Raw genomic sequence first — 7,171 nt, forward strand, 5'->3', positions numbered from 1 at the left:
TTTGTTTGACGGATATCTACAACTCCAGATATGGCTAAAATAATCTACATAGGTCATGTTGATTTCTCACCAAAATTCAGAACTGCACTAAAACAAAGTAACAACACAAAACTCCGAAAAATCCCTACTTAATCAAGGAAATAATAACATAAATATTTTATTAAATCAAAGAGCTAAAATCAACAAAAATATATCAAATAACTCCTTAAATTAACTAATGATTAAAGATAAAAAATATGCATATGATGAAGAGTCTTCAAGTTGCAAAAGCAATATTCGGACGCGTGGTGGTAAGGGAAAGAAGATGAGTAACCAAACGTTTGTAAGTTGTGAGGTCAAAGAAATGAGTGTTGGAATCCTGATGCAATTGGACAGTGGGATTCAAATGTGGGTTGACTGGTTTACACCTAGTAAGACCATAATCAGCAAGAAGATCCAAGCAATACTTGCGTTGACAGATCGAAATTCCCTTAGAGGAGTGTGCAACTTCCACCCATGCAAAGCTTCAGCTCACTAAGGTTTTTAATTCAAAAAGCATCATGCAAAGCTGTCTTAAGCACATCAAATTCAGACAAAGATGTCCCAACTAGAATAACATCATAAACGTACACAAGGAGTGTAGTGAACGGAGTCTTGGTTGAGAGAACGAAAAGTGTGTGATCAAATTGTGCTTGTGTGTAACCATGGCCAAGAAGAAATGTAGTGAGTTTTTCAAACCATTCACGACTAGCCTGTTTAAGTCCATAGAGAGACTTGAGAAGCTTACATCCTCACTTCCACAACAAGAAACACAAGGAATTTGTGAGGGCCAAAAGCCCTCACAAAGTGCAAATAGCAGCCACAAAGAGACTATTTGTGGCGGCCTTAGGCAGCCACAAATAAGCTGGTCACAAACTTTTGTGAGGGCTTTTGCAAGTTTTGGTTACAATTTTTTGATAAAAATGAAAGTTTGAAGGAGAAAAAATATCTAAAAACTGTTTAAATGAGAAGCTATTTTTAGTAGTTTTTCAAAAATATCATTTTTTTATAATTGATTTTTTTTAATAAAAAAAATGATTTTCATTATGTTAGATAAACACACAACATATTATATTTTTCTCTAAAATCTCTAAATAAAATAATTTCTAAATTATTGAATACCAAAATCACTTTTTTTTTTTATTTTTTTTTTATTTTTTATAATATGCAACAAACAAACCCTGAATCTTCCAACTTTCTTCCCCCTTGGAGTATCTCCATAAATTAATTGACCTAAAATAGTTTTTTTTTTGATAAACTAATGTATTCTCTCACACAATTGTAGAAGTTAAACCCTAAAGCTAATTTAGATCCATTTAAATGATCTTTTTTAACAAATATTTATTTAAATAATTAACATCTTTCGACATATAATATTTTGGATTTGGATCATCTAAAGTTAAAAGGATTATATTGATCTTACCAATGGTGGAGCCAATAATTAATATTCAGCGAGACATTGACCAAAACTTCAATATTTATATAAAAGTAAAGAGTCTTTTAGTTTTTTAAATGTGTAAGGTGTAGCCACTATAATCTTAAATGTATCGAAATTAAATACATAATCTATCTCTTCTTTTTATTAGTAATTTTGTGGACCAAATTGACTAATAAAAAATACATTTGAAAACTAAACTAAATAATAAAAGACACATTTGAAAACTTAAATGACAAACAAAATATAGATTTAACTATATTTTTAGGTAAAAGTTATTTGATAATTAACTTATCATAGACCGATATAATAATTGACTATATATAATTTAAAAGAATTTATAAAATTTAGAGAGATTGGAACATTTGACATGCTGTTGCTCTCACACTCCTTAGACTCTCCAACAAGTCCCTGAATCCCACCATTATATATAAATAGGATCAATAAAATTTAAAGATGAGATCACATAATCCCTTCATATTATATTCCCAAGATATTTAAATTGAAGTTCAAAGCTCAAAATCATAACAATGCCGATTGCGAGAGTTGAACTCACAATCTTATGAATGTGAGCTAACTCCTTACCATATTTTATTGGCGGTTCTTTTAACTTTGAGCACATATTAAAAATAAAAAATAAAAATAGTTAATAATTAATATATAATAATTTATAGGTCTAATTAATATATAATAATTAATATATAATAATTACCTGAATCCTTTTTGATAATTCATCAGTATACTCATTTGTTTCAGGATTAACATGAAGATAAAGATATATGTCAGCCTGAGTGACCTCCCTTCCAAGTTGATTTTCCTAAAATATTAAATTAATGTCAAGTTTATAAATTGGTGAAATGTGATGATTAATTGAATATAAATTAATAGATATATATTATAAATAATAATAAATTACCATATAATATTTAATTTCTCCAGCAGACATGGAACTTCCCTTATGAGTACTGGTACCCCTCTCAGATGCTCTATTAGTCTTTGCTTTTTCTCTCTTCTGTTTGTAAGCATCTGTGTTCCATTTCCTCCACAAAGCAGTCCAAACATTTTCACCAATCCAATTAGGCCGTTTTTCCTCGCCCTTATTACGTGCGTAAGCCAACATAGATGAGAGACGCTTTGAAAAACGATGATCAAATGAAGCCAAAACTGCGGCATCATGCTCTCTTTTCCAAGTACATTTAGTCTGTTGTTTGTTTAAATTTAAAAAATATTAAAAATATAATTAATAATTCAATAAATTAATCAAATGTATATATAAATAGTAATTAAATAATTAAATTAATCTAATGACTTTGAAACAATGTAAAAACTGATCAACTTCCCTAATTTGAGGTGTCTTATCCTCTTTTATCTCACCCCAAGACAACCATGGTTTTTTATATTTCTCTTGTATGACTTCAGCAATTGCCTTTGCAGATGATTTAAAAGGAAGATATCTTCAAAGTTTATATGCAAATTAAATATAAAAATAAATTAATAAAATTAATAATGTATTTACATTGCAATAATAATGAAATATTTAATCAATCATAGTTTACATACCCATCTCCTTCTGGAATGATGACAATGCGGTTGTAGCAATCAACACATCCGGGATCCATTATTTCGTCTAAGGTATAAGGCTCTACTGGGACCTCCGGATATAGAGGAATAGCTCCACCACTAGTACCAATGGACGGCATCGGCATGAGAGATGGGTCATTAACAACACGTTTAGCAACTTTTTTCTTACCACGTGATGTTTTGGATATTCCTCGTATTGCCGCCGTTCCTGTTCCTCCCGATCCATCCGAACCTCCTGATCCTCCTACTCCCGACACTGAAGCCATGTCTATATATATATATATCCATATCCATACATATATATAATATAATATATGTGTGTATACAATTAACATAAGATTAATTAATAATGAAATATACATAAATAAATTATAACACTGACATAAATAAAGAAATATATATAAAATATAAAAATATATATATAAGGTGTCGTTCATTTCAATTACAATATATAATATTATAGATATAGAAACACATATATATATATAATTAATTAATTGTCTTCGTCTTCGTCTTCGTCATCATCGTCGTCGTCATTTGATGAGTGAATTAAGTCATTGCCTTCATCATTCTCTAATTCATCTATTTCTTGTTCATCAACTTCTTCTCCAATGTGTGACTCATGACAAAGTTGACTAATAGTCTCATCTCCAATCACATGATCCAAATTTGACATTTCATCCATTTGAAATGCAACTTCTTCATTTTGACCTGCTTCAACTTCTTCGATTCCACTCGTTGGTCTTGTTTTGATTGCAGCACACCAACCTTGTTTGCTTCTGACAGTTGATGGATAAGGAACATAATACACTTGTCTTACATTATGGGCCAGGGCAAATGGATCAAACCGTGGATATTTTTTGCTCATATGAATGTCTACAGTATTGGATATCAAATTTATTTTAGTTCCTCTGCTAGATGGATCAAACCACTTAAGTAAAACAACACCACTTTTTTCGCATAATCTAGGAACATGTAGTCAATTTCGTAAATATGCTCAATTAAGCCATAGAAATCTTCTACTACACCACTATTACAGACATTTTTCTTACAAACTCCACTATTAATTGTTTCTTTTCCTTCAGTCCAAGATTCAGTGTGAAATTTGTATCCATTGACGTAATAGGTGTGCCATTCTTTGAAACTTCTACTCGGGCCCATAGATAAGCGCCTTAAGTGGATGTTGATAGGAGTTTGTTCTTCGAGATGCACTTGTTGTTGAAACCATAATGGGAAATTTGAATGTATATCATCAGATGATTGTCCCGTATTTAAAAATGCTCTGATCGATGACCATATATATGGTGAATATCAATTTAATCATATAATTAAATATAATTAATATGAAGAGGAATTTGAAATGTACTCAATGTATGGTTTAACTTCAGTGCATTTAATCAAAACGTAAACATGTGCCGCATTAAATACTTTGTCGCTTGGCCAGAAAATCGGAAAATCCCTACCAACATGATGACCAGACAAGAAAAATACCGATAAAGCATGTGGATGACGTATAACACTATTAGTAGCGTTTCTTCCATTAACTGGTGACAACGTTTCGTTGTGGAAATAATGAGAACAAAAGTGTGTTGTTTCACGGTGAAGGTAAAATGAACAAATTGAGCCCTCAACTCTAGCTTTGATTTTCACTGACCGTTTTGAATAACCCATGAACCTATAATATACAAAGAGATGTACAATAAGCTCCATGTATATATAAGTTGAAGTATATTGAAAATCAAGTATATGTATATATATATATCACCTTTCAAATGGATACATCCATCTTTATTGAACTGGTCCACCAAGCCTAGCTTCACTTGCAAGATGCACTGAGAGATGCTCCATGGAATCAAAAAACCCAGGAGGAAATAGTTTCTCCAACTTACATAGAATGATCGGAATGTCATTTTCCATCTTGATGAGATCTTTATCAATGAGTGTTGAAGAACACAAATTCTTGAAATATTGACTCACTTCAATAAGTGGGTTCAATACATATGTCGGTAAAGCACTAAAGGCAATAGGAAGTAAACACTCTAAAAATATATGACAATCATGACTTTTCATCCCATGCATCCTCCCATTTTCCACATCATCACATCTTGCCAAATTAGAACAATAACCGTCAGGCGTCTTCAGCTCTTTGATCCAACGATAAACAGATTTGGCTTCATCAATAGATAAAGTGTGATTCGCACGAGGTTTTAGGGTCTTGCCGTTTTGTTCCACCAACAACAAATCTGGTCGTCTGCAATATATACCTATGTCTTTTCTGGCTTCATCATTATCTTTTGTTTTTCATTTCACATTCATCACAGTATTAAATATGTTGTCAAAGAAATTTTTTTCAATATGCATAACATCGAGATTATGTCTCAAAAGATTATCTTTCCAATACGGTAGATCCAAAAAAATACATCTTTTTGTCCAATTGTGCCATTGTCCGTAACCTTGTGGTTTACAAGCCACACCATTAACAACATGTACCTTTGGCATATCTTTTACTTTATTCTAAACTTGTTCTAATGTCAATTTAAGAGGGGGTCCTAGACTTTCTGCATAGCCCTTCATAAATGCAGCTTTGTTCCTTCTAAATGCACGATCAGCAGGTAAAAACCTACGATGCGAGTCAAACCACGATGCTTTCCCGCCAAATTTTAAAGTAAATGCTTTTGTATCTTCCATACAAATAGGACAAGCTAATTTACCATGGGTGCCCCATCCTGACAACATCCCATAAGCGGGGAAATCATTAATGGTCCACATCAATGCAGCTCTCATCATAAAATTTTCTCTCCGAGCAATATCATATGTCAAGACACCATTCCACAACCTCTTCAAATCGTCAATCAAAGGTTGTAAAAAAATATCAATACCAGTTGTAGGATTAGAAGGACCTGGTATCACAGCAGCTAAGAACATATAAGGTTTAGACATACACATATTAGGAGGAAGATTGTAAGGAGTAACAATAACCGGCCAACAAGAATAAGGAGTAGACGATGCTTGTATGTACGGCGTAAATCCATCTGAGGATAATCCAAGTCTTACATTGCGTGGATCTGACGCAAAATCAGGATGCATTTGATCAAAGTGTTTCCATGCCTGACCATCAGACGGATGTCGCAACTCGCTTGAATTTCTTCTATTCTCATAATGGTACGTCATCTTTCCTGTAGTTTGTATTGATGCAAACAATCTCTGCAATCTTGATACAATAGGTAGGTAAAACATTGCTTTCCTTGGAATTGATTTTCCCCTACTTACCCTAGAGTTATTCCTTTGGTGATACCTTGGTTGTTGACAAAACTTGCATTCAACTAAGTTAGCATCATTCATACCAAATTCATTGTCATAATACAACATGCAACCTTTAACACAACAATCAATCCTCTTGACACCTAATCCTAACTTTGACACTAACCGTTTCGCATCGTAATAACTTTGCAGCAAACCATCTCTAACAGGTGTTGCGTCTAGCATCATTTTAGTCATCAAATCCAAAGCTAAATCAGGAACATGAAATTGAGACTTTAGACCTAATAGTCTAATACACATTGATAACTTTGAGTTTGAAGAACCTTCAAACAACGGTTTATTTGTCTCTTTCAAAAGACCATAAAATCTCTGAGCTTCTTCATTGGGAAGTCCATCGGTATCGTCATATTGATCTTCATTGAATGACAAATTAACCCCAATAGCATCCGAGATCATATCATTCATCGCCGCAAAGTGTTGATAGTTATAATAATCTATACCTAACATGTTAGTACTACTTGAAGGACCTATGTTATAATTCTCCATAGATGTACTAGTATTAGGTGCTGCTGGTGACTCTTCTCCATGATTAGTCCAAATCCAGTAGTTAGGCATAAATCCATCTGCATACAAATGCACTCTTATTTCATCTTCACTTTTAAACCGTCTACATCGACATAAACAACATGGACATCTCATTCCCCCTTCATCTTGGACAATTTGTTGCACTCTCGCAAAATTCAGAAAGTCTTCAACCTTGTTAGCAAAACGTTGTTTAAGACCCTTTCTTCCAGGAAAATTCCTATCGTACATCCAACTACGGTCTATATCTATATATGTGTGTTTATATATGTTTATTCTGAAAATTAAATAAAT

This window comes from Cicer arietinum, chromosome 7, assembly GCF_000331145.2.
Source record: "Cicer arietinum cultivar CDC Frontier isolate Library 1 chromosome 7, Cicar.CDCFrontier_v2.0, whole genome shotgun sequence".
Classification (NCBI taxonomy): domain Eukaryota; kingdom Viridiplantae; phylum Streptophyta; class Magnoliopsida; order Fabales; family Fabaceae; genus Cicer; species Cicer arietinum.